Raw genomic sequence first — 26075 nt, 5'->3', positions numbered from 1 at the left:
GCCTTATATAGCTAAATTATAACATTAAGGTAGTTAAATAAAACATTATACGCTTATTTACAATTGCTATAAGGCTAGTATATTATATTTTAACTACCTTCTTTAATAATAACCCTCCTAAGTAAATGACTAGCGACTTAGTTATAGTAGAATCTAGGATATATATGCCCCTGAGCTTAGCAGAGTTATAGGAACTCGTCTGCTCCCTCTAAGCGGCGGTAGTATAGTAGAACGCTATAATCGACTCCCTCTAGGCATCCTAGACTTAGCCTATACTAACCCCTAACTTAGTTAGGATATCTCCGGAGAGATAGCGGCCTCAAAGGAAGCGCCTCCTAACTAGGGAACCTTTTGACGGTAAGAAGGAACTTTTTATAGCTTAGAAGAGTATAATAGAATATATCCTTATAGTAGATAGAGACTTTATTAGTTCTAACTATAATTAGTAGGTTTTTATCTAGGGAAACCTAACGTAATAGGTTTAGACCTAGATTATAGTATACTACGAAACTATAGGCCTAAAGATTAGATACGACCTAGCTTAGTTTCTCTAATACCTTAAAAGCGTCTTTTCTAGTCCCTATAAGAAGATAGTAGCCCTATTAGAGCTTGAGTTCTTATAATAGAGAGATAATAAGCCATTCTCTACCTTTATTATCTAGTTCGAGGCGAAACTCTCGAAGGCAGGTAGTCTCCTTTAGAATGACAAGATATACCTAATTAAACTATAGTAATACCTCTCTCTAGGACTTAAGTATATAGCTATTAGATAGGGAATTCCCTAGGATAACTATATAGCGATAATAGAGAGATACTATAAAATCGTAATAGACCTTAAGGCTCTTTACCTAGGTAATAGATACTAGTAGATATAAAGATAATAGGTAACGTCCGAGCTATAGAGAGAGAAGGATATAGATAAGGATATGCCGATGACTAGTATTAACTTAATACAAATTAACCTGTAGAAGAAGGGTCTTAGTAAGGACTAACTAAAGGGATATAGAGGAGACGTCCTAAGGGCGAAATAGGTTAGCTAGGAGGTATATATAATATAATAGGTAGCTAGAGTGTATATCTAGTATAGATAGAAGGGTCACTTTATTACTAAATGTAAATACGCCCCTACTAGAAGACTAATATAGTAGAACTAGCTAAGGGCTAACATTTATACCTTAGAGGCTAAGGAAGAAAGAGAGGATAGCGACTAGTCTAACGAGGAAGATAGGGAATAGGGAAAAGAATAGCCCCTAAGTAAAGTCTCGTAAGGGGGCTAGAAGACTATAACTACTAGGAAAGCAAGTTTATAGAGATTAGTAAGAGAATAGATAAACCCCCTTTTCTTATTCTAGTCTTCCTTAACTCTACTAGCTTTATAAATACTTAAATAAATAGTAGATATTCTAGTTATAACATTATTAGTAAAAGGATATATTAAAAGCTTAGACTTAAGTAAATTAGTTTATTAACCCCTTATACCTTTAGTACTATAATAGGGGTATATCCTAACTAGAAGATTATTTAAATAGTCTATATTATAATAGATATCGATAGATAGGAGAGTTAGGCTATATTCTATATAATCCCTAGACTAGTATAAGACATTATATTAGGCCTTCTATAGATAAAATATTAGAAGGTTAAACTAGACGTAAGTACCGGCGTCCTAGAGATTAGGGTATAGCTAAGACTATTCGTCTAGGAAGTCTTCTTATAGACTAAAAAGATAGGAATCTCCTAAATTATAGGTATAGTTTTTATAGGCTTGGTTCGGAGAGTATAGAAAAGGAAGACTTCCGATACCTTCCTAGTTATAAGTATTTGGGAAATAATAACCATCTTAAAATTAAGGTATAAACTCGATAGGGGTATAAGAGAAAAGGGGGTAGCCACTTAGAACTAGAGGCAACTTTACTAAAGGAGCTTTATAACTTTACTAATCTCTTTAATAAGGAGAAGGCTAGCGGTTTACCTCCTTACTATAGCGCTATTAACCACTATATCAAGTTAAAAGAGGGTCCTAATAGAAAGATTCCCAAACTCCCTTAAGGACCCCTCTATAATATGCTATAAGATTACCTATTAGAAGTCTAGAAATAGGTCATTAATCTATTAGATAAGGGATAGATTTAGGCGAGTTCTTCTTTAGCTACTACTCCTATCCTTTTGGTAAAGAAGGTAGACAGGGGATAGGGATTCTATATAGATTACCAGGCCCTAAATAGGATTATAAAGCAGGATTAATACCTACTTCTACTAATTAAAGAGACTCTTTACTCCTTAGCTAGGGCTTAGTAGTTTATAAAGCTTGATATTAGGGTAGCCTTCTATTATATCCGGATTATAGGGGGAGATAAGCATTTAATAGTATTTTAAACCTAGTTTAGACTCTTTAAGTAGCTAGTCTACCCCTTTAGATTAGTAGATATACCTATAACTTTCTAATAATATATTAATAATACCCTTGGCCTAATACTCGGAGATTTTATAATAGTATACCTTAATAATATCTTAATATATATAGTAGGTAATAGAAAGGACTATATAAAACAAGTTAGGGAAGTTCTCTAGAGACTATAAGTAATAGGGTTAGCTCTTGACCTTAAGAAGTATACATTTGCTATAAAAAAAGTCAAATACCTTGGCTATATTATTAAGGCCGGTACCTAAGTCTGTCCTAACCCTGAGAAGCTTACTACTATCTGCGATTAGGAGGCGCTATAGAAAGTTCAAGGAGTATAGAGTTTCTTAAGGTTTGCTAACTTCTACTACGACTTTATCCCTAACTTCTCCGAGATAACTATACCCCTAATATAGTTAACCTATAAGAATACCCCGTTTTGGTAGGGAAAGGAGGAGTAAGAGGCCTTTAAAGCCCTTAAGACGGCCTTTATCTTGGAGCTAATCCTAGTATAATAGGACCCTAAGAGGGAGATAGTTCTTAAGGTAGATTGTTCTAGGACGGCCCTTGGTAGATGCCTTGCTTAATAGGGAGAAGATAGGGTTCTATATCCTATAGCCTATTATTCTATAAAGTTAACCCTAGCTAAAAAGAATTATATAATCTATAATAAAGAATTACTTATAATTATCTCCTACTTAAAGGCTTAATTAGTAGAGCTTTATAATATTATAGCCCCATTTTAAATCCCAATTAACTATAAAAACCTCGAATATTTTACCTAGCACCTCCTCCCTATAGGCCTACTAAAGGCCTATAGGCAGCCGCTCTACCGGATACTAGCTAAACTAGCCTTGGAGAGCCTATAGCTCGGCTGTTTCCTAGCTCGGTTTAAAAGGGCTAAGACAGTAGTCCTCTGTAAGCCCGGCAAACCCCTATAGGCCTACTTTACCCTAGGTAGCTATAGGCCTATAGTGCTCCTACCAACGGTAGGCAAGGTACTAGAGGCTATAGTAGCCCGGAAGGTAACGGCCGTTATAGAGGCCTACAGGCTCCTCCTAGCCGAGTAGATAGGCAACCGAGAATACAGGTCTACCGAACTAGCCATTCGGCTTATTACGGCCTAGGTTTAGGAGGCTTAGAGGCACAAGGCAGCTGCCTCCCTCCTATAGCTCGATATCTTAAGGGCTTTCGACACTATTAACCATACCTAGCTACTAGCCACCCTATAGAGCTAGGGCTTCCCGAAGTAGCTAGTAGTCTAGGTCAGGGAGTGGCTATAGGACAAGGTAGCTATCCTTTACTTCGATGGCTAGGAAATAGAGGATATAATAGTAAGGGCTAGGGTCCCCTAGGGGTCACCCCTCTCCCCTATATTATTTATCCTCTATATAGCCTCCCTCTACTAGGCCATTCGCCAGGCTAGCCCTATGGTTAGTTTGGTAGGCTTTGCCGATAATACTAACCTTCTAGCCTTTAGGAGGACCGAGGAGGCCTATAACGATTAGCCATAGAAGGCTTAGAAGGCCTGCCTATAGTAGGCAAGGACCCAGGGTATAGCCTTTGCCCCGGAAAAGTATGAACTTATCCACTTCAACAGGGGCCGGAAATAGTAGTCGTAGCCGCTAGAGCTCCTATAGCCCGGAGGGGATACTACCATTATAGCCCCTTTAAAGTCAGCTAGATTCCTAGGGGTCTAGCTAGACTAGAGGCTATAATAGGGCCCCTATTACGCAAAGGTAGCTAAGAAGCTAGAAACCTAGGAGTTTGCCCTAACTAGGCTTGCCACGAAGACCTAGGGCCCTAGCCTGCTATAGGCCCGCGAGGTCTATACCAAGTATATCCGTAGTGCCCTAACTTATAGGGCCTCGAACTTCTACAAGCCTACCAAGCCAGGGAGCAAGCCGGAAGGCCCTGCCAGGGAACTATCGAAGGCCTAGTATAGGGCCCTTCGGGTAGTTACCGGGGCCTACAAGGCTACCCCCATCCGCTGCCTCGAAATAGAGGCCTAGGTACCACCCCTCGACCTCTATCTTAACAAGAGGCTAGCCGACTTCGAAGCCAAACTCGACCAGCCGCTCCTACAGACTAGGACAGGCCCAGGGGCCCCCTAGGTCCCTATAAGGGCTCTTATCTAACAGGCCTATAATAGGCTTAGCTAGAGGTTCCGGAAGAGAAGGACCGGGGCAAGGGGCTAGGAACCGAAGCCTATAGCCCTAGAGGTAGCAAGGTCGACAGTCCGGCAGTAGGTTTAGGAGGGCTATAGAGGGGGTCAACCCCCCCTATAGACCCTATAGAGGAGGCTACCAACTACGGAGCTAGCCGTAGTAGCTAGCTAGAGCAACCGCTAGAGGGCTGACCAAGCCGGTAGGAGGATATGGCGCGTATCGGATAAGGACCCCCCGCGCCTAGTTTTTACGGGGGAAGGCCTATAAAGGCACCAGGGCCTAACGAAGGCCTAGAGCTCCCTACTATTATAGGCCCGTACAGGGGCTATTAGCCTCCGTGACTTCCTTTTTAGGGTTTAAGTCCCAGGGGTTAGTACCCCCTACTATGCCTGTGGCCAGGGGAGGGAGACTGTCGAGCACCTAGTTGTTTAGTGCCTAAACCTACCAAGAAGCCAAACATGGGAATCCTAGGAGATACGGTTACAAAGGGACCTAGACCTCGTCTTACGGGGTATAGGGGCCTAGAACCATCGTTTGGTAAGGAGGGTTCTATAGTGGCTAATGGACCTAGGGAGGCTCCTGGAATACCGCCTTGCAAGGAGGCTAGACCGGGAGATAAGGCCTCTATAGGGCTATTCTAGCTACTTCTCCTTTTCTTTGTAGTATATTAGTATTCCGGATCGGGCGTTAAAGGAGGGATAGAGGTTTTTATCCGGCCTATTAGGCACGGTTTCCTTTGTATATAACTAGAGAGGCTTTGGTATGCTTATTAGTATAGCGGTGTAGGACTAATAATAATAATAATAATATTTTACCTAGCCCTATCTAATTAGTAAATGATAAGCTTAATAGGCTAAGATACTCTCTTACTTTAACTTTAAGCTCTGATACTATCTAAGATTATAGGTATCTTATCCTAATACCCTATCCTATTACGAATAAGACTTCCTTAAAGATATATAGTATATCGTATAACTTCTTCTTACTATCTAATTAGATATCTCTACTACCTTAGAGTCATTAGAAATATCTTACCTACCTAAGGGGAGTAACATTTTCATGGATAGCTTACTTATATCTCTCTAGGATAAGGGAGTTCTTAAGGATAAATACTATATATACTAACTCTAGGCTATCTAAGATAGGGCTCGGAAGTTCCCTAAAGAGGTAAATATAGTATAAACCTAGATTATAGACTATTCTCTAAGTATATAAGGTGCTCTTTAGTTTTGGGGGAGACTTTAGCTCCCTATATAGGAACCCCTTACTACTACTATCCTCTAACAAGTTTATAACTCCCCTATATTAGGTCACCTAGGGAGGAATAGGTTATTTAAGATACTCTAATAGGACTATCATTAGGATCTTGTATCCTCTGATACAAAGCGGTTTATAAGGAACTATTATATATATCAAAGGGCCAAGGTATTACGGCAACTATAACAAGGACTTCTCTAACCCCTACCTATTACTAACCGCTTCTAGAAACAGATTTCTATTAACTTTATAGTCAACCTCCTAGCGTAAGAGAAGAACTTACCCCGTTACCTTATGGTAATCACCGATTGGCTATCGAAATATATCTAGCTCGAGGCTATATCTTTGATAAGGGCCGAAGCGTATACGCTTAGGTTCTAGGATATATAGTGGCAGTTTTATAGGTTTCTGACACAGATTATTACCGACCATAGCTCAGACTAGCTTAGCCAATTCTAGACTTCTCTCTATAAGATCGTTAGGATCAAATAGTTACTATCAATAGCCTATTACCCCTAAATAGATAGAGGTACGGAACGTATAAACTAGGAGGTATAGACTATCCTATAGACTATCGTTTCCTTTGCCTAGTATGACTAGCCTGAACATCTTCTAGTATACTAGCTTATAATTAATAACTATAACTTAACGGTAACCGGAACGAGTATAAGTTACCTCCTCTATAGCTATAATATAAGTCCTATCTAGTTCGCTAACCTTCTAGATGTTCCTACTTTAACCCTACAGGGGAAGCCTATTAACTTCCTACGCTACCTAAAAGAAGACGTGAAGTAGACCTAGGCTACTATCGTATATATATAGTAACGCTAGTAAGAAAACGCTAATCGATCTCGACATCTAGCTAAAAGGTTTAAGGTAGGGGATAAAGTATAGCTATCCCTATATAATATTAAAACTAACTACCTAAGTTAGAAACTTAACTAGGTTAATACCAAATATAGGGTAGTAGTAGTACTAATACTACTAACTATCACTTTAGATGTTCCCTAGGGCCTATACCCTACCTTCTATATTAATCTAGTTAAATATACTACGTCTAACCCACTCCTATTATAATATATATTAGATACCTACCCTAGCCTAGTATTAGAACTCTTATAAGATAGACTACTATAAGAAGAATATAAGGTAAAAGCGATCCTTATAGCTAGGAACGCGAGGGGGAGAGGGAACTACTATAATATACTAGTAAAGTAAAAGGGATACGACACCCTAACTTAGGAACTACTAGAAAACTTAGAGAACACCAAAGCGCTCGACGCTTTCAAATAGGAATAGGAAGACATCTACCTAAACGACAGGCCGGTTATAAGGAGAAAGCGTAAAAGAATATACAAGCAAATAATCTAAAATTTCTATATATATAGATAAACCTAGGGCAGACAGGCGACAGCCGTATTACAGGTACGCCGACCAAACTAATTATAGGACAAACATATATAATAATAATATACTATATACTTACTCCTTATCCTCCTTTAAGTACTTATCCTCCTCCTCCCCCTCTATAATATCTTTAGGAGCCGCGAAGGCAGGCTCCTTATAATTGTAGACCGGGCGCGGCGTACGCTTAGCTAGGGAGCTAGAGCGTCGGGTATAGGCGCGGTTAAAGTCGATAGGGACAGGTACAAGGTATGTAGTAGGAGCGTAGTAAGCCTAGGACATAGGTAAAGGTACGCCTAGGATATAGTTAATAAGAGTAGTATTAGTGTCGACTAGAGTTAATATATTCTTATTTATATACTATATCTAACATAGTATAGTATCATTTTATATAATGGCACGATATACAAGTTACCTGGCAGCTTATAGGGTAGAGGTAGGGTTGGAGGTGGTAGGGAGGGCATTATCACGGTAGGAGGGGGTACGGGGGAGCGTAACTATAGTATGGTCATCGCTATAGCGACAGGAGTTAGTAGCCTAGGTAGGGGAGAAGGCGAGCTAGGTAGGGGAACGGTTAGCCTATATAGCCTCTATGATTATAGTAAAGGAACATACTAGGGTAGTAAATATAGGTATAAAGACTGCCTTATATATACTATGGTTTATAGTCTTTAGCTAGGGGGGAGTCTCTAGGGCTATACCCTTGTTATAATAGTATATAATCTTATAGATACCTATATATAAATATAGATTATTTGCCTATAATTATAGGTTCTAAATATAAGGATTATAGGTAAAATGGTATATTATATAGGATATACTATAACTAGGGATATATATAATATTATTATTACTTAGAATATAGTAAATATAATTAAGATAATACTATATCTTCTTAGGTAGGAGTTTAAACTCCTTATTAGAGGAGTTACCCTTAATAGCAAACCTACCAAGGGAAATATTTTACTTCTTACGTTAAAAGTAGGTAGTTAGTAAGGACCTAGTATATATATATAGTAGCTATAATTAGGAAAACAAAAGAGAAAACTTATATTATAATCTTTATTCTTATTGCCTAGGATAGTATAACGAACCTAACTTAGACCTCTTCTAAAAGGGTTCAGACAAAGGTAAATGATACGGGACAAGTATACAGATTGTCTAAGGGATTCGGTAAAGCCAAAGGGTTTACAATAACAAAGTTATCTCTTTATAGTAGTATAATACTATCAGGAGTACTATAATTATAAGTTACTATCACTAGTAAACTCCAGAGTCTACTAGAACGAGTGACTAGCTATCTAATATACTTGTCTAGTTCCTTTATTCCTAGGTGTTCCCCCCTTAGATTCCGATTGTATGATCGCTATTACGATCCTTCGATTATTATTTAGGTGCTTGCCTTGATCAAAGTACGATCACTACGATCACTTTCTAATTAGTCCTTAGGTCTTGTAGTTCCTAATTGGTTCTATATACCTTGTCGGGTCGCCTTATACGGCTATATCGTAATATAATGCCCCTCCCCTAGGTCTTTCGTCCTCGAAAGACTTAGGTCTATTTTAAATAGCGCTAATACCCCCCCCTTCTTGTATATAGTCGTATTTCCTTAATCCTCCTCCTTTCTTCTTCCATAATGTTATCAAGATAACTAATCGTATAAGAAAGAAGTCGAAGTCTAAGCTTACTATATTAACTCTTTATATTAACTATCTTTTAGCTGTGATTCTTTCCTCGAATAATCTTTTAATGATATATCCTTATATACTATACAAGTCTAAAGGCCTTAGTTTATATAAGGTTTTGAAAAGCGATTCTTCTTAATATATAGAGTACGTTTATAATAAGCGTTTAAATTATAACGTTCTTAACGTTTCTCCTACTTAGCTTTAGTCTATTATAGCCTAGTATTAAAAACTTAAAGATAAGCTTATAGCTACTAAGGAGCAGGTCCTTTATCTTCGGAAACAGAAACAAATATAGTTTAAGAAGATAATAAGAGCTATCGCTTAGGGTATTGATAGTATAGAGGAGTTAGAGCGAGTAGAATGTAAGGAGGCTAAAGTAGCGGCGGTAGCAGAGGCTTTAGGGGTTACTATATCTTCTTTGACTCTATCTTACTTGTCTACCGATTTCGGATAGCTTTAGGATTCTATATATCCTAAAGTTCCTTTAGATCCGTCCTTACTGGCCGATTTCGGGTTAGTTTTGGGTCTGTCGCTTTTGGTCGGTTAGGGTTCCTCTAGTAGAACTGCTAAAGTTTCTTAGGGTAATTTAGGTTCTTAACTAGTTCCTATAAGTTATCTTCTAGTCTAAAATTAAGCCATTTAACTAGATACTATAGTTCCCTACTAATGATATATAAATCTAGAATTTCTTTAATGTCCTATTCTTCCTTTTTATCTTCTACTTCGATGTTTGTAGCGATTTTGGCATTCTTCGGTACTAGTTCGAGAAGTAAAATATAAAAAATATCTGTCTATAGTTATATAGATGATAGTAACGATAGTCGGTAGTTAGATGTCGAAATTCGTTCTTTGATAACAAAGGGTCTAACCTTCTTAAAGTCTAGCTTTATATTTGGTCGTTTAGTTTATAGGTTTTATATGATTAGATAGACTTTGTCTCCCCTCTCTAGGTAAGGTCCCTCGAGCCTGTGTTTGTTGTAGTAGTTCTTTATTCTGGTTCTGACAAACTCGAGTTCTTTTTTAAGCTTCTCGTATAGTGTATATATCTGTTTTGCTTTAACTACTACTCTTAGTACTATGACCTCTAGTCCTTACTTAAGGTCTGCTTTGTATCCGTAGTTCGTAAAGAACGGTATAACTTTGGTCGTTTCTATCGGCGTTATATTATAAGCGAGTTATACTATTAGTAATAGTATAACCTAGTTATCTTGCTAGTAGTTAACGTAAGAATAGAGGTATTACTTAATAACTTGGTTTAGTTACTCTATTTATCTATTAGTCTATAGGTAATATACTATTAATAGTTTACTATTAATACCTAATCGTTATATTAATACTTACTAGAACTTTAATATAAACTTGGTGTCTCTATTAGTAATCTATTTTTATAGCCAAGCGTATATTAATATAACTTGCCGATAGATTACGTCTACTAGCTATTTAGCTATCTAGGACTCCTTATAGGGAAAGAAGTATACCTATTTAGTTAGGTAATCTACTATAGTAAGAATGCTATCGTAGATTACTCCTATAACTATATCCTTAGATTCTAGTAACTTTATAATAAAGTCTATTATAACTAAACTCTATAGTTTGTTAGCTATTAGCAGTGGCTAAAGTAGCCTATATAGCTTATATTATGCCGTCTTACTTTGGTTATAGATATTATAGCTCTATATAACTTCCTTAACTCGTACCGTTAGCTATAGGAAGTCGTAGTGTTTCTTGACTTATATAATAGTCTTTATAACTCCTTTATATCCTCCAAGTTTCGACTTATAGAGTTCTCGAATCATTTATAGCTATTGGTCTTTATCGTAGATATACGCTTTGCCTTGGTACTAGAGTTTCCTATCTTTTTCTTCTACTCTATTAGGTGCTACTAGTCTAGGTACTACTTGATACTATGCCTTGTTAATCCTTTCTTCTCGAAAGATTGTATAATATTCTAGGAACAAGTCGAGTAAATTATCTTCTATAGGTACCTACGTTTCGTAATATAGTATTCCGTCTATTCGTTCCTTGAATAATAGTGGTGTTGTTTCTATTTGTCCTTCCGTATGATCCGTTCGTCGGCTTAAAGCGTCTGCTTGTATGTTTTCTTTGCCTTTCTTGTAGCAGATCTCGAAGTTAAATTCTACAAGGAATTCTGCCTACTATATTTGTCATCCATTAAGCTCCTTTATCATCGTAAAGTACTATAAATTCTTGTGATCTATATATATTTGTATTGGTTCGATCATACTACTAAGATATAGTCGCTACTCCTTAAAAGCTTCGATAATCGTAAATAGTTCCTTATTATAGATTAGATAGTTAAGACGTGGTCTATCGAGCTTCTTTAAAAAGAAGGCTATAGGATATAGCTTCCCTTGTTCGTCTCGTTATCCTAACTATCCTCCGATGGCGTAGTCCGAAGCGTCTATTTCTACCTCGAATAGCTTCTTAGGATCTAGTAGTACTAGTACTAGATCCTTGGTGATGGTATTATAAATCTATATAAATGCTTACTTATATCGCTCTTCCTATTAGAACTTAGTGTTCTTCTTAGTAAGTTTATATAATGGTCGTGTAATCGCTCTAAAGTTCCTAATAAATATCTAGTAGAAGTTTGTAAACCTGATGAAACTTCGTACTTCCGTAATTAACGTCGGTCGTAGCTAATCTTTAATAGCTTTAACCTTTAAGGGTTCTATCCGAATTTATCCTAAGGATATCTTGTATCCTAAAAATACCGTCTTCCTAATATAGAATTTACTCTTTTCCTTATTAACTAATAGCTTATATATATATAATATATCTAGTACTACTCTTATATACTTCCGGTATTTGTCTATTGTCTTAGAGAAGATAAGTATATTGTTAAGATAATATACTATAAATTTGTCAAGAAAGGGGCAGATAGCTCGATCAATTAGGGCTTAGAACGTTACTAGCGCGTTTATAAGTCCAAATAGTATGATAAGGTACTTGTAATAGCTATAGGGTATCCTAAAGGCCGTTTTCTACTCGTCGCCTTCTTTAATCTATATATAGTTATAGGCCGATAGTAAGTTAAGATACGTAAAATATTAAGCTCCTACTAACTAATCTTAGAGCTATAAGATTAGTAGTAACGGGTATCAATTCTTTATAGTCTATTTGCTAAGTTACCGATAATCGACATATAACTATAGCTTTCTATCTTTCTTAGGTATAAATAGGATTAGGTAGCCTACTAGTAATGTTAATAGGTAGATATATCCTCTTTAAAGGTTCTCCTCTAGATATCGCTTAAGTTCTTCGTTCTATATCTAGCTTATATAGTAGATCTTAAAGAACTTCGGTCATGCTCCTTCCTTAAGCTTGATCTTGTAATCCTATAGGCCGTATTCTGGTAATCCTTCTAGATATTTTGGCTCGAATGCTAGGTATCCTTCGTATTTCTTCGGTACTTCCCTAGTCTTATCTCGTTTCTCGGTTTTCTAATAGTATATGAACTTGGTTCCGTCTATAGCGATGCTAGTGATTTCTCCTGTCTTAACCTATTACTCTAATTATAGTGCTCTGTATTTGTTAATAGAGAGAATAGCTATTAGCGGTTTAGCTCGTTCCTCTTATTATAACGTTAGTATTATTATATCGCTTCTTCTAGAGTCTATAGTAGTCTATCTACTATTACCTATCTCTTATAGTAGATCTATAGAATATACCTCTCCCTAGGTACCTATCTATTGTAATCCTTGTATATTCCCTATCTTACTAGTCGAATATAACTTTGTTCGGGGTTATAGGTAGCTACTATTCTTCTAGCTAATGTCCGGGTTATAGTCTTTATACTATAATAGTCCTAGTATTATATCTTTATCATTACCTATATCTATAATGCTAAATATAATTACTATAGTCTTCCTTACTATAGTGATATTGATCGGTTCGGTCTCCCTATATACCTATTACGTTAGGAATAGCCTTTTGACTATACTATACTTCCGTTTCGTTCTCTAGGGTATCTATAGTTAATTTACAAGTGTCGGTAAAATCAGGTTTATCTCTACTTTACTATCTACTAGTACGAGCATTTTATACTGCTTCTATTATACTATTATCTATAGTTACTTATCTTGCCGTTATCGTCTAAAGATTACGGCGGTTTCCTATATTTCTACTAGGAGGTCTCGATATAGTGGTCTCTTATACTAGTTCCTCCTATACTATACTATTACTCGTCGCTATATAGGCGTTAATGGTTTTTAGCCCCCTCGAAGGGCCCTAACCTATTTCCTAGGTTAGTATTAACCTCTTCGATTATTCGGCTAATAGTAGCTTCATCAATCGTACTTATTTCTATAAGCCATTAAGTGCTTATAGCTTCCTACCATTAGGTCTATTCTACTTTCTATCGTACGTACTATAGCTTTATCTAAAGCTCCTGAATTTGTGATTTCTTTTCATCCTTATGATAAAGACAATCGTTACTCTAGTATAAGTTCTATATGTCTCGTCCTGTTCCGTAGTGCCTAGGCTAGGCTCGTCTTGGAACTACCGTAATGCCTTCTAGACTCTAGGTTTCGATCTTCTAGAGTAATTTGGCTGCTCTGTTTCCTATATCGTAGACCTATTCTATAGGGTGTAAACTTCTGTCCCCGTTTTCCTATTAGGTCGGCTAGTAATTGTTTTTAAATTTATTATAGAAGTAGTATTAGTATTTGTATACTATATATTAAAACTAGGGCACTTGTATATATACCTTATATCAAGGGTATAGTTATATAACGTTACCTAGAAGATATTAGAATTCTTTTCTAAATCCTTTCTACTATATATAGACTATAGGTACCCTAATACTAAGGTAGGAATATTTCTTCTAGTAGCTTTCCTATATACGTTTATCTTTTCTGTAGTTTGTATATATAAACTAGTACTTTAGGTTTTATACGTTATAACTAAGTTATTAATCGTCAAAGTGCTTAGTATAACTATTAGGTCTATCGTATATTATAGGCTATTCCCCTATAATGGTTTCTATAATACATTAAAGTTCCCTTATTTCGTCCCTTATCTTATCACTCTACTAGGTAAGTCAAGTTAGGCGTCTATCTTGTTTGTATAACTCCGTATTAAGCTAGAAAACTTCATTACGGTACTATTTAATCCGTTCCTAAAGGAATAAGATATTTAGTCTAGGTTGGTTAACTCCTTAGGTATCGGTTATCTACGATCTATCCTATCTCTATATAGCTATAAAACCCTACTACCTTAAGACTAGGAGAATCGAAATCGGTAGTATATACTCCCTTACCGTATCCTATTTAGTAATATCTATTTCTAGGTCTATAGTGACTAGTTCGGAGTATAGCGTCTATTCGTCTTCGCCATTATTATTATATTTAAGACTATCTATATCGCTATCCCTGTCTTTATAGCTTGTAGCTACTACTTTAGTAATATCCTTGGTCTCGTCGATAACTATAGTTTCCTTTCCTAGGACTAGTTTCTAGTCTTTCTTTAGGCTTCGACATTCTTACTTATAGTATCCTTTCCTTCTATAGTTATAGTAGGTAGCGTTAGACTTGTCTTTAGCTGTCTTCTTCCTATCTTGCTTCTATATTATATCTATATCTATAGCTCTAAGGTATATCCTATACAAGGTACTAATATATACTTGCTTTTTCTTATTATTAACCTTAACTATAGTTCTATTTATTTAACCTTATTTCTACTACTCTTATATATAGAGCCGATCGTCAATTCTAATAACCTATATAATATATTTATCTAGGGTTTTAGGCTAGTTATACTTATATAGCTCGTCTTTAACCTTTTCCTTTAGGCTATTATAAAATAGTTATATTAACGCCTTATTATTAAGCTAAGACTTAAGTATATCCTATCTAAACTATATAGTATAGGAGGCTACTAACTTAGTCTATCAGAGATTAGCGAGTCTTTCTTATACGTAAATCTTCTTATCTTTGTCGCTAAAAACCTTCCAAAGCTCTTCTTTAAAACGGTCGTAGGATCGAAAGACTACCTATATAAACGTGTCTTAATCATCCTCGTCTTCCTTAGTAAGATAGTCGTTCTATATAGGTTTAAACTATCTAAGTGCCTTGCCCTCTAGTCTTATAGTTATATAGAGGACTTTAGCTTTATCGTCTAGAAACTTGTTATTATTAAGCTAGAAGTAAGATCGGAGGTTTGTTAAAAACCCTACAAGGTCCTCCTTGGTTCCTCTATACTTACTAGATAGTTCGATCTTAATACAGCTTGCTTTGGCAGTCTCGAGCGCCTTGATTTTGGCGTAGGCCTTGTTAACTAGTTTCTACAAGTGCTTTTCGCCGTTCTCGAGTTCCTTGATTCGAGCTTAAGTAGCCTTGTCTCTCTAGTCTAACTCCTAGATTTGCTACTAGAGTTAACCAAGCTAGGCAAGTAGCTATTCGGCCGTAACGCTAGTAGCTATATCGATATCGAGGTCGAAGTTACCTCCGTTCTAAACTATAATAGAACAAAGGGAGTGATAGTAATACATGACGAACCTAACTTAGACCTCTTCTAAAAGGGTTTAGACGAAGGTAAATGACGTAGGATAAGTATATAGGTTGTCTAAGGGATTTGGTAAAGCTAAAGGGTTTATAATAATAAAGTTATCTCTTTATAGTAGTGTAATACTATTAGGAGTATTATAATTGTAAGTTACTATTACTAGTAAACTCTAGAGTCTATTAGAACGAGTGACTAGTTATCTAATATATTTGTCTAGTTCCTTTATTCCTAGGTATTCCCCCTTTAGATTCTAATTATATAATTGCTATTATGATCCTTCGATTATTATTTGGGTGCTTACCTTGATCAAAATGCGATTATTATGATTACTTTCTAATTAGTCCTTAGGTCTTATAGTTCCTAATTGGTTCTATATACCTTGTCGGGTCGCCTTATATGGCTATATTGTGATAGATAGTAGCTACTACTACTACTACTAAGTAAGCTAATAATAGCTAATATTTTAAATGAAAAAAAAAATTTTTAGGGCGTAATATAGGTATAGGTAATAAAATAGTATATAGGTAGGTAGAGGTAGGGGGGGAGTATTTAGGGTATAAAAGGGAAGAAGTAAGTATTAGAGGGAGGGAGAGGAAGAATTTATATATATCTAGAGAATAAGGCTAAGGGAGTATATATAGGGCCTAAATAAAGGACTAGGCCTTACTTCAAACTCGAATAAAGGCTAGGACCTATATAACATTAAAATAAAGACTAGGACCTATATAGGACCTAAATAAAGCTAGACTATATATATAGACTACTAGTATATATAGAACCTATTACTATAGCAATACTAGGCAGACCTACCTAAGTATCTAACTAGAAAAATGTTACGATTTAGCCATATAAGGCGACCTAACAAGGTATATAGAACCAATCAAGAACTATAAGACCTAAGGACCAATCAGAAAGTGATTATAGTGATCGTACTTCGATCAAGGCAAGCACCCGAACAATGATCAAAGGATCATAGTAACAATTATACGATCGGGATCTAAGAGGGAACACTTAAGAATAAGGGAACTAGACAAGTATATTAGATAGCTAATTACTCGTTCTAATAGGCTCTAGAGTTTACTAGTAATAGTAACTTATATTATAGTACTCCTAATAGCATTATACTACTATAAAGAGATAACTCTATTATTATAAACCCTTTAGCTTTACCAAATCCCTTAGACGACTTATATACTTGTCCTATATCACTTACCTTTGTCTAAACCCTTTTAGAAGAAGTCTAAGTTAGGTTTGTTATATGTTACTATTACTCCCTTTGTTCTATTATAGTTTAGAACGGAGGTAACTTCGACCTTAATATCGATATGATTACTAGTGTTATAGCCGAATAGCTACTTGCCTAGCTTAGTTAACTCTAGTAGCAAATCTAGGAGTTAGACTAGAGAGATAAGGCTACTTAAGCTCGAATCAAGAAACTTGAGAATAGCGAAAAGCACTTATAGAAACTAGTTAACGAGGCCTATACTAAAATTAAGGCGCTTGAGACCGCCAAAGTAAGCCATATTAAGATCGAACCGCCTAGTAAGTACGGAGGAACTAAGGAAGACCTTATAGGGTTTTTGACTAACCTCTAATCCTACTTCTAGCTTAATGATAACAAGTTTCTAGACGATAAAGCTAAAGTCCTCTATATAGCTACGAGGCTAGAGGGTAAGGTACTTAGATAATTTAAACCTATGTAGAATAACTATCTTACTGAAGAGGATAAAGACGACCAAGACGCGTTTATATAGGTAGTCTTTTGGTCCTATAACCGTTTCGAAGAAGAGCTTTGGAAGGTCTTTAGCAATAAAGATAAGAAGATTTACGTATAAGAAAGACTTATTAGTCTCCGATAGACCAAGTTAGTAGCCTCCTATACTATATAGTTTAGATAGGATATACTTAAGTCTTAGCTTAATGATAAGGCGTTAATATAACTATTCTATAATAGCTTAAAGGAAAAGGTTAAAGATAAGCTATATAAGTATAACCGGCCTGAAACCCTAGATAAATATATTATATAAGCTATTAGAATTGACGATTGGCTCTATATATAAGAGTAATAGAAATAAGGTCAAATAAATAAAACTATAGTTAAGGCTAATAACAAGAAAAAGCGAGCGTATATTAGTACCTTATATAGGATATATCCTAGAGCTATAGATATAGACGTAATATAGAAGTAGGACAAGAAGAAGACGGCTAAAGACAAGTCTAACGCTACCTATTATAACTATAGAAAGAAAGGATACTATAAGTAAGAATGTCGAAGCCTAAAGAAAGACTAGAAACTAGTCTTAGGAAAGGAAATTATAGTTATTAACGAAACTACCAAGGATATTACCAAAGTAGTAGCTATAAGCTATAAAGACAGGGATAGCAATATAGATAGTCTCGAATACGATAATAATAGTAAAGATAAACAAATACCGTACTCCGAACTGGTCACTATAGACCTAGAAATAGGTATTGCTAAATAGGATATAGTAGGGGAGTATATACTACCGATTTCGATTCTCCTAGCCTTAAGGTAGTAGGGTTTTATAGTTATATAGAGGCAGGATAGATTATAGATAACCGACACCTAAGGAGTTAACCGACCTAGACCGAATATCCTGTTCCTTTAGGAACGGATCGAATAGTATTATAACGAAGTTTTCCGGCTCAATATGGAGTTACGCGAATGAAATAGATACCTAACTCGACTTACCTAGTAAAGTCATAAGATAAGGGACAAAATAAAGGAACTCTAACGTATTATAGAAACTATTAAAGGGGAATAGCCCGTGATATATAATAGACCTGATAGTTATATTAAGCACTTTGACGATTAGTAACTTAGTTATAATATATAGAACCTAGAGTACTAATTTATATATACGAACTATAGAAAAGACAAATGTATATAGGAAAGCTACTAGAAGAAATATTCCTACCTTAGCATTAGGGTACCTATAGTCTATATATAGTAAGAAGGATTTAGAAAAGAATTCTAATATCTTCTAGGTAACGCTATACGACTATACCCTCAATATAAAGTATATATATAAGTGCCCTAGTTCTAGTATATAGTATATAAATACTAATACTACTTCCACGATAAATTTGAAAATAATTACTAGCCGACCCGACAGGAAAATAGGGACGGAAGTTTATACCCTATAGAATAGGTCTACGATATAGGAAATAGAGCGGCCGAATTACTCTAGAAGATCGAAACTCGGAGTCTAGAAGGCATTATAGTAGTTCTAAGACGAGCCTAGCCTAGGTACTACGGAACGGGATAAGATATATAGGACTTATACTGGAGTAACGATTATCTTTATTACGAGGACGAAAAGAAATCGCGAATTCGGGAGCTCTAGATAAAGCTATAGTATATACGACGGAAAGTAGAACGGACCTAATAGTAGGAAGCTATAAGCACTTAATGGCTTACGGAAATAAGTATAATTGACGAAGCCGCTATTAGCCGAATAATTAAAGAGGTTAATACTAACCTAGGAAACGGGTCAAGGCCCTTCGAGGGGCCCGAAAACTATTAATGCCTATATAGTGGCGAGTAGTAGTATAGTATAGGAGGAACTAGTGTAAGAGACTACTATATTGAGACCTCCTGGTAGAAATATAGGAAACCGCTATAATCTTTAGACGATAATGGTAAGACAAGCGACTATAGATAATAGTATAATGGAAGTAGTACGAAATGCTTATATTAGTAGATAGTAGAGTAGAGATAAACCTGATTTCGCCGATACTTGTAAATTAGCTATAGATACCCTAGAGAATAAAACGAAAGTATAGTATAGTTAAAGGGCTATTCCTAATATAATAGATATATAAGGAGACCGAACTAATTAATATCACTATAGTAGGAAAGACTATAGTAATTATATTTAGCATTATAAATATAGGCGATAACAAAGATATAATACTAGGACTACTATAGTATAAAGACTACGACCTAGACATTAGCTAGAAGAATAGTAGCTACCTACGACCCCGAATAGAGTCGTATTTAACTAGCAAGATAGGGAGTATATAAGGATCGCGAATAGATGATACTCAAGGAAAGGCATATCCTACGGATCTACTATGAGAGATAGGTAGTAGCAGACAGACCACTATAGACTCTAGAAGAAGTAGTATAACGATATCGACACTACGATAGGAGAAACAAGCTAAACCGCCGATAGCTATTCTCTCTATTAACGAATATAGAGCACTATAATTGGAGCAGTAGGTTAAGATAGGAGAAATCGCTAGTATCGCTATAGACGGAACCAAATTCATATACTATTAGAAAACTAAGAAACGAGATAAGACTAGGGAAGTACTGAAGGAGTACGAAGGATACCTAGCATTCGAACCAAAACACCTAGAAGGACTACTAGAATACGGCCTATAGGATCACGAGATTAAGCTTAAGGAAGGAGTACGACTAAAGTTCTTTAAGATCTACTATATAAGCTAGATATAGAACGAAGAACTTAAGCGATATCTAGAGGAGAACCTTTAAAGAGGATATATCTACCTATTGATATCGCTAGTAGGCTACCTAATCCTGTTTATGCCTAAGAAAGATAGAAAGCTATAGTTATACGTCAACTATTAGTAACTTAACGAATAGACCGTAAAAAACCGATATCTATTACCGCTAATCTTATAGCTCTAAGATTAGTTAGTAGGAGCCTAATATTTTATACGTCTTGACTTGCCATCGGCCTATAACTATATATAGATCAAAGAAGGCAACGAGTAGAAAACAGCCTTTAGGATACCCTATAGCTATTATAAGTACCTTATCATGCTATTTAGACTTATAAATGTACCGGTAATATTCTAAGCCCTAATTAATCAAGCTATCTACCCCTTTCTTGACAAATTTATAGTATATTATCTTAATAATATATTTATCTTCTCTAAGACGATAGACGAATATCAGAAGTATATAAGAGTAGTACTAGACACGTTATATATATATAAGCTATTAGTTAATAAGGAAAAGAGCGAATTCTACGTTAAGAAGACAGTGTTTTTAGGATATAAGATATCCCTAGGACAAATCCAGATAGAACCCTTAAAGGTTAAAGCTATCAAGAATTAGCTACGACTAATATTAGTCACGGAAGTATAAAGTTTCATCAGGTTTACAAACTTCTACTAGATGTTTATTAGGAACTTTGGAGCGATCGTATGACTATTATACAAGCTTACTAAGAAGAACACTAAGTTCTAATAGGAAGAGCGATACGAGCAAGTATTTATGTAGATTCGCGACGCTATTACCAAGGATCTAGTACTAGTACTACCAGACCCTAAGAAGCTATTCGAGGTAGAAATGGACGCTTTAGACTATACTATTGGAGGATAATTAGGATAACGAGATAAATAAGGGAAGCTATATCCTATAGCCTTCTTTTCAAAGAAGCTTGACAGATTATATCTTAACTACCTAATCTATAATAAGGAACTACTTACGATTATTAAAGCTTTTAAGAAATGGTGACTATACCTTAGTAGTATAATTAAACTAGTATAAGTATATATAGATTATAAGAATTTATAGTACTTTATAACGATAAAAGAGCTTAATAGACGACAAATATAATAGGTAGAATTCCTTACGGAATTTAACTTTAAGATCCGCTACTAGAAAGGCAAAGAGAACGTACGAGCGGACGCCTTAAGCTGATAAACGGATTATATAGAAGGACGAACGGAAATAACACTACCGTTATTTAAGGAACGAATAGATGGAACGCTATATTACGAAATGTAGATACCTATAGAAGATGATCTACTTGACTTGTTCCTAGAATGCTATATAATCTTTCGAGAAGAAAGGATTAATGAGGCATAGTATTAAGTAGTACCTAGACTAATGGTACCTAACGGAGTGGAAAAAAAAGATAGGAAACTCTAGTACCAAGGTAAAGCGTATATCTATAATAAAGACTAATAGCTATAAATGATTTAAGAACTCTATAAGTCGAAACTCGGAGGATATAAAGGAGTTACGAAGACTGTCGTATAAGTCAAGAAACACTATAACTTCCTATAGCTAACGGTACGAGTTAAGGAAGTTATACGGAGCTACGATATCTATAATCGAAGTAAGACGGCACAATATAAGCTATATAGGCTACTTTAGCTACTGCTAATAGCTGACAAACTATAGAGTTTAATTACGATAGACTTCATTACGAAGCTGCTAGAATCTAAGGATACGGCTACCGGAGTAATCTACGATAGTATTCTTACTATAGTAGATCGCCTAACTAAATAGGTATACTTCTTTCCCTATAAGGAGTCCTAGATAGCTAAATAGCTAGTAGATATGATCTATTAGCAGGTTATATTAGTATATGCTTAGCTATAAGAATAGATCACTAATAGAGATACTAAGTTTATATTAAAGTTCTAGCAAGCGTCAATATAACGATTAGGCATTAATAGTAAACTGTTAATAGTATATTACCTATAGATTAATAGATAAATAGAGTAACTAAACCAAGTTATTAAGTAGTACCTCTACTCTTATATTAACTACTAATAAGATGACTAGGTTATACTATTACTAATAGTATAACTTGCCTATAATATAATACTAATAGAAACAACTAAAGTTATACCGTTCTTTACGAACTATAGATATGAAGTAGACCTTAGGTAAGGACTAGAGGTTATAGTGCCAAGAGTAGTAGTTAAAGTAGAGCAGATATATATACTATATAAGAAACTTAAAAAGGAACTCGAGTTTATTAGAACTAGAATAAAGAACTACTACGATAAATATAGGCTTGAGGGACCTCGCCTAGAGAGGGGAGATAAAGTCTATCTAATTATACGAAATCTACAAACTAAATAACCAAGTATAAAGCTAGACTTTAAGAAGGTCAGACCCTTCATTATTAAAGAACGAATTTCGATATCTAACTACCGACTATTATTATTATCATCTATATAACTATAGACGGATGTTTTTTATATTTCACTTCTCGAACCAGCACCGAAGAATGCCAAAATCGCTACAAATATCGAAGCAGAAGACGAAGAGGAAGAATAGGACATCGAAGAAATTCTAGATTTACATATTATTACTAGGGAACTATAATATCTAGTTAAATAGCTTGATTTTAGACTAGAAGATAACTTATAGGAACTAGTTAAGAACCTAAATTACCCTAAGAAACTTTAGCAATTCTACTAGATGAACCCTAACTAACCAAAAGCGACAGACCCGAAACTAACCTAAAATCGGCTAATAAGGACGGATCTAAAGGAACTTTAGAATATATAGAATCCTAAAGCTATTCGAAATCGGTAGATAAGTAAGATAGGGTCGAAGAAGACGTAATAACCCTAGAAGCCTCTACTACTACTACCACTTTAGCCTCCTTACGTTCTACTTGCTCTAACTCCTCTATACTATCGATACCCTAAGTAATAGCTTTTATTATCTTCTTAAACTACATTCGTTTCTATTTCTAAAGACAAAGGACCTACTCCTTAATAGCTATAAGCTTATCCTTAAGTTTTTAATGCTAAGCTATGATAGACTAAAGCTAAATAGGAGAAACGCTAAGAATATTATAATTCGAACACTTATTACAAATGTACTCTATATATTAAGAAGAATCGCTTTTCGAAACCTCGTATAAACTAAGGCCTTTAGACTTGTATAGTATATAAGGATATATCGTTAAAAGATTATTTAAGGAAAGAATCGCGGCTAGAAGATAGTTAGCACAAAGAGTCAACGTAGTAGGCTTAGACTTCGACTTCTTTCTTATATAATTAGTTATCTTGACGACATTATAAAAGAAGAAAGGAGGGGGATTAAGGAAACACGACTATATATAAGAAGGGGGGGTATTAGCGCTATTTAAAACGGACCTAAGTCTTTCGAGGACAAAAGACCTAGGGGAGGGGCATCGTGTCACGATTTGGCCGTATAAGGCGACCTGATAAGGTATACGGAACTAATTAGGGACTACAAGACCTAAGGACTAATTAGAAAGTGATCGTAGTGATCGTACTTCGATCAAGGCGAGCACCCGAACAATGATCGAAGGATCGTAATAGCGATTATACGATCGGGATCTAAGAGGGAACACTTAGGAATAAGGGAACTAGATAAGTATATTAGAGAGCTAGTTATTTGTTCTGGTGGGCTTTAGAGTTCACTAGTGATAGTAACTTATATTATAGTACTCCTAATAGCATTGTACTACTATAAAGAGATAACTCTGTTGTTATAAACCCTTTGGCTTTACCGAATCCCTTAGACGACCTGTATACTTGTCCTATATCATTTACCTTCGTCTAAACCCTTTTAGAAGAAGTCTGAGTTGGGTTTGTTATAAAAAAGAGGGGTGGTATATTATAAGCCTAGGCTCTACCTAAGCTAATTGATAATAGGCTATACCCGGCTTTGGACCGGACCTATATACGTTTATAGGGCGTTTGTAGGGTACGTGCTTAGTACCTGATTAGGCTCTAACCTGACGCCTAACTAGACCCTAACTAGAGTATATATATACCCCCTATATTAGGAAATGGAACCCCTTCTAGTACCTATACTTACTTTCTCCTCTTTCTTCCCTTAAGGTAGTTAAATAAAACATTATATACTTATCTATAGTTACTATAAGGCTAGTATATTATAATAGGTAGTAAGAGTAGCTTACCTAGAAGATCCTTTTATACCCTTAGATAGCCTAGAAGTAGCCTTAATATAGTACTAGTATAAACTTTTTCTCCTATATTATAGATTCTTTACTATTAAATATCCGAAGATATAGCTAGTTCTTTACATTTGTTAGGAACTAAACCCTAACCTAGACGCTCTAGAGAGGCTATTTGGAATCCTAAAGCTTGCTCCTTCCTATATAGAATTCTTCTACTATTATAAGGGAGCCTTAGTAAAGTAAATCTACCTAGTATTTATAGAAATTAATAACGGTAGTCCGTTCGGCTAGTAGATTTATACTATAGTTGCCTACTAGGCTTAAGTCCTCGGCCTATTTATTTAGGTGTTCGGAGACATATAAGAATAGGTCTCTCCCTCTAGTTATACGAAGAGCTAACTAGGGAATAGGAATCTAGCGCTATACTAGGCCTGTAAGTAGTCGTACCAAAGGTTGACCACCGAGGTTACTCCTCCTAGTAGCAAGAAACCTGTAACGATTTACGCTATATAGCCGTTCTATAGCTACGTTTCTATAGGTCCCCTTCTAGATAGACGGTACGGAAACTGCTATTAGACTAATAAGAAGTGTTCTTAGGAAGATATAGTTAATGACGGCTCCTAAGATCCTAACCCTTAGCTCCTAGGGCGGGCTAAATTTAACCTAAACGGTTAGCTAAAGAACGTTTAGCTTACTACGTAGAAGAAGGGTATATAGATTTCGACGGATTTAGAAGAGGCTATTAAGAATCAATAGGCTATATATAATTAGAGTAGGTATAGGATAAAGGTATCAGATGTTTAAGGGGTAGAATAGAGGTAATAGGTATTTATATAATAGGGGGGAATTTCCGGGCTTAGGTAGTAATAAGTGACTAGAAGTAAAATCTAAAGGCCTATTTTTCGCGTTTCTTATTAACTAAAACGTTAGAATCTAGGTAGTCTCCCTCTGGTTAGTTCGACCATAAGCTCCTAGTATTACTATCGCTACTTATAGGCTTTCGATCTAGTAATTTGTTTAGTCGGCTATAGCTAACTGGCTTATCCGGGTATCTCCTCTTCTACTACCATTTCCTCAAGTACTTCTAGCGGTAAAAATCTTATCTTATAAGTCTAAGGCCCTTGGTTAGCCAGAAAACCGTTATATCTATTAGCTTCAAGCCAAATTCTATCCTGCTTAAAAAACTTTTTAATACGGTTCGTAGCATATAGTATCCCTATAGTCATACCGTCAAGAGTCTCTAGGAGGTAGGTATTTCGGCTCCTGACCTCCTAAACACAGTAAGGACTATACCACTAGTACTAAAGTTTTCGAAACAAGCTTATATTAATCTGCCGGACGTTGTTATATACTAGGACAAGATCTCTAACCTTGACTTAGGCGTTTTCGGCTCTAAATTTCTAACTATAAGCTTCGTTCCGGCGCTTAGCCATTTGGCGTCTTGCCTTAGTAACTTTTTTAGTAGTAACTTCTAGGTCGAATTCTATATCTAATAGCACCTTAGTATAGAGCTCTAGTAGCTATAAGTAGGCTTCTTGTTAATCTTCCCTATCTAGTCAGATAGCTATAGAGTCCTAGTAAAGAATTCGCTAGGTCAGGACATCGTTTTCAATCGGGCTAATAGGGTTATAGTTATAGATAAGGTTAAAGGGTAAGCGGCTATAGCTATTTCGAATGGTAGTTTAGTTAGTATATAGGATATAAGGAAGAAGCTACTACTAGTTCTTTCTAGTCCCTATAGTTATCTTTACTAGGGTAGCTATAATAGGTATATACCCTACTTTACTAATACCATTAGCTCTAGAATTATAGGGAGAAATAACTATACGTTTTACTCCTAGTTCTTCTAAAATAGCCTTTACTTCCCCTTTGAATTTAGATCCCCTATTAACGACTATAACTACTAGGAGTCCCTAGTAGAGGAGAATATTTTGGT

Source organism: Thermothelomyces heterothallicus (genome assembly GCF_042370625.1).
Source record: "Thermothelomyces heterothallicus CBS 202.75 unplaced genomic scaffold P884_scaffold_22, whole genome shotgun sequence".
In the NCBI taxonomy this organism is placed as follows: domain Eukaryota; kingdom Fungi; phylum Ascomycota; class Sordariomycetes; order Sordariales; family Chaetomiaceae; genus Thermothelomyces; species Thermothelomyces heterothallicus.
The sequence above is the reverse complement of the archived record's forward strand: the minus strand, read 5'-3'. Positions refer to the sequence as shown.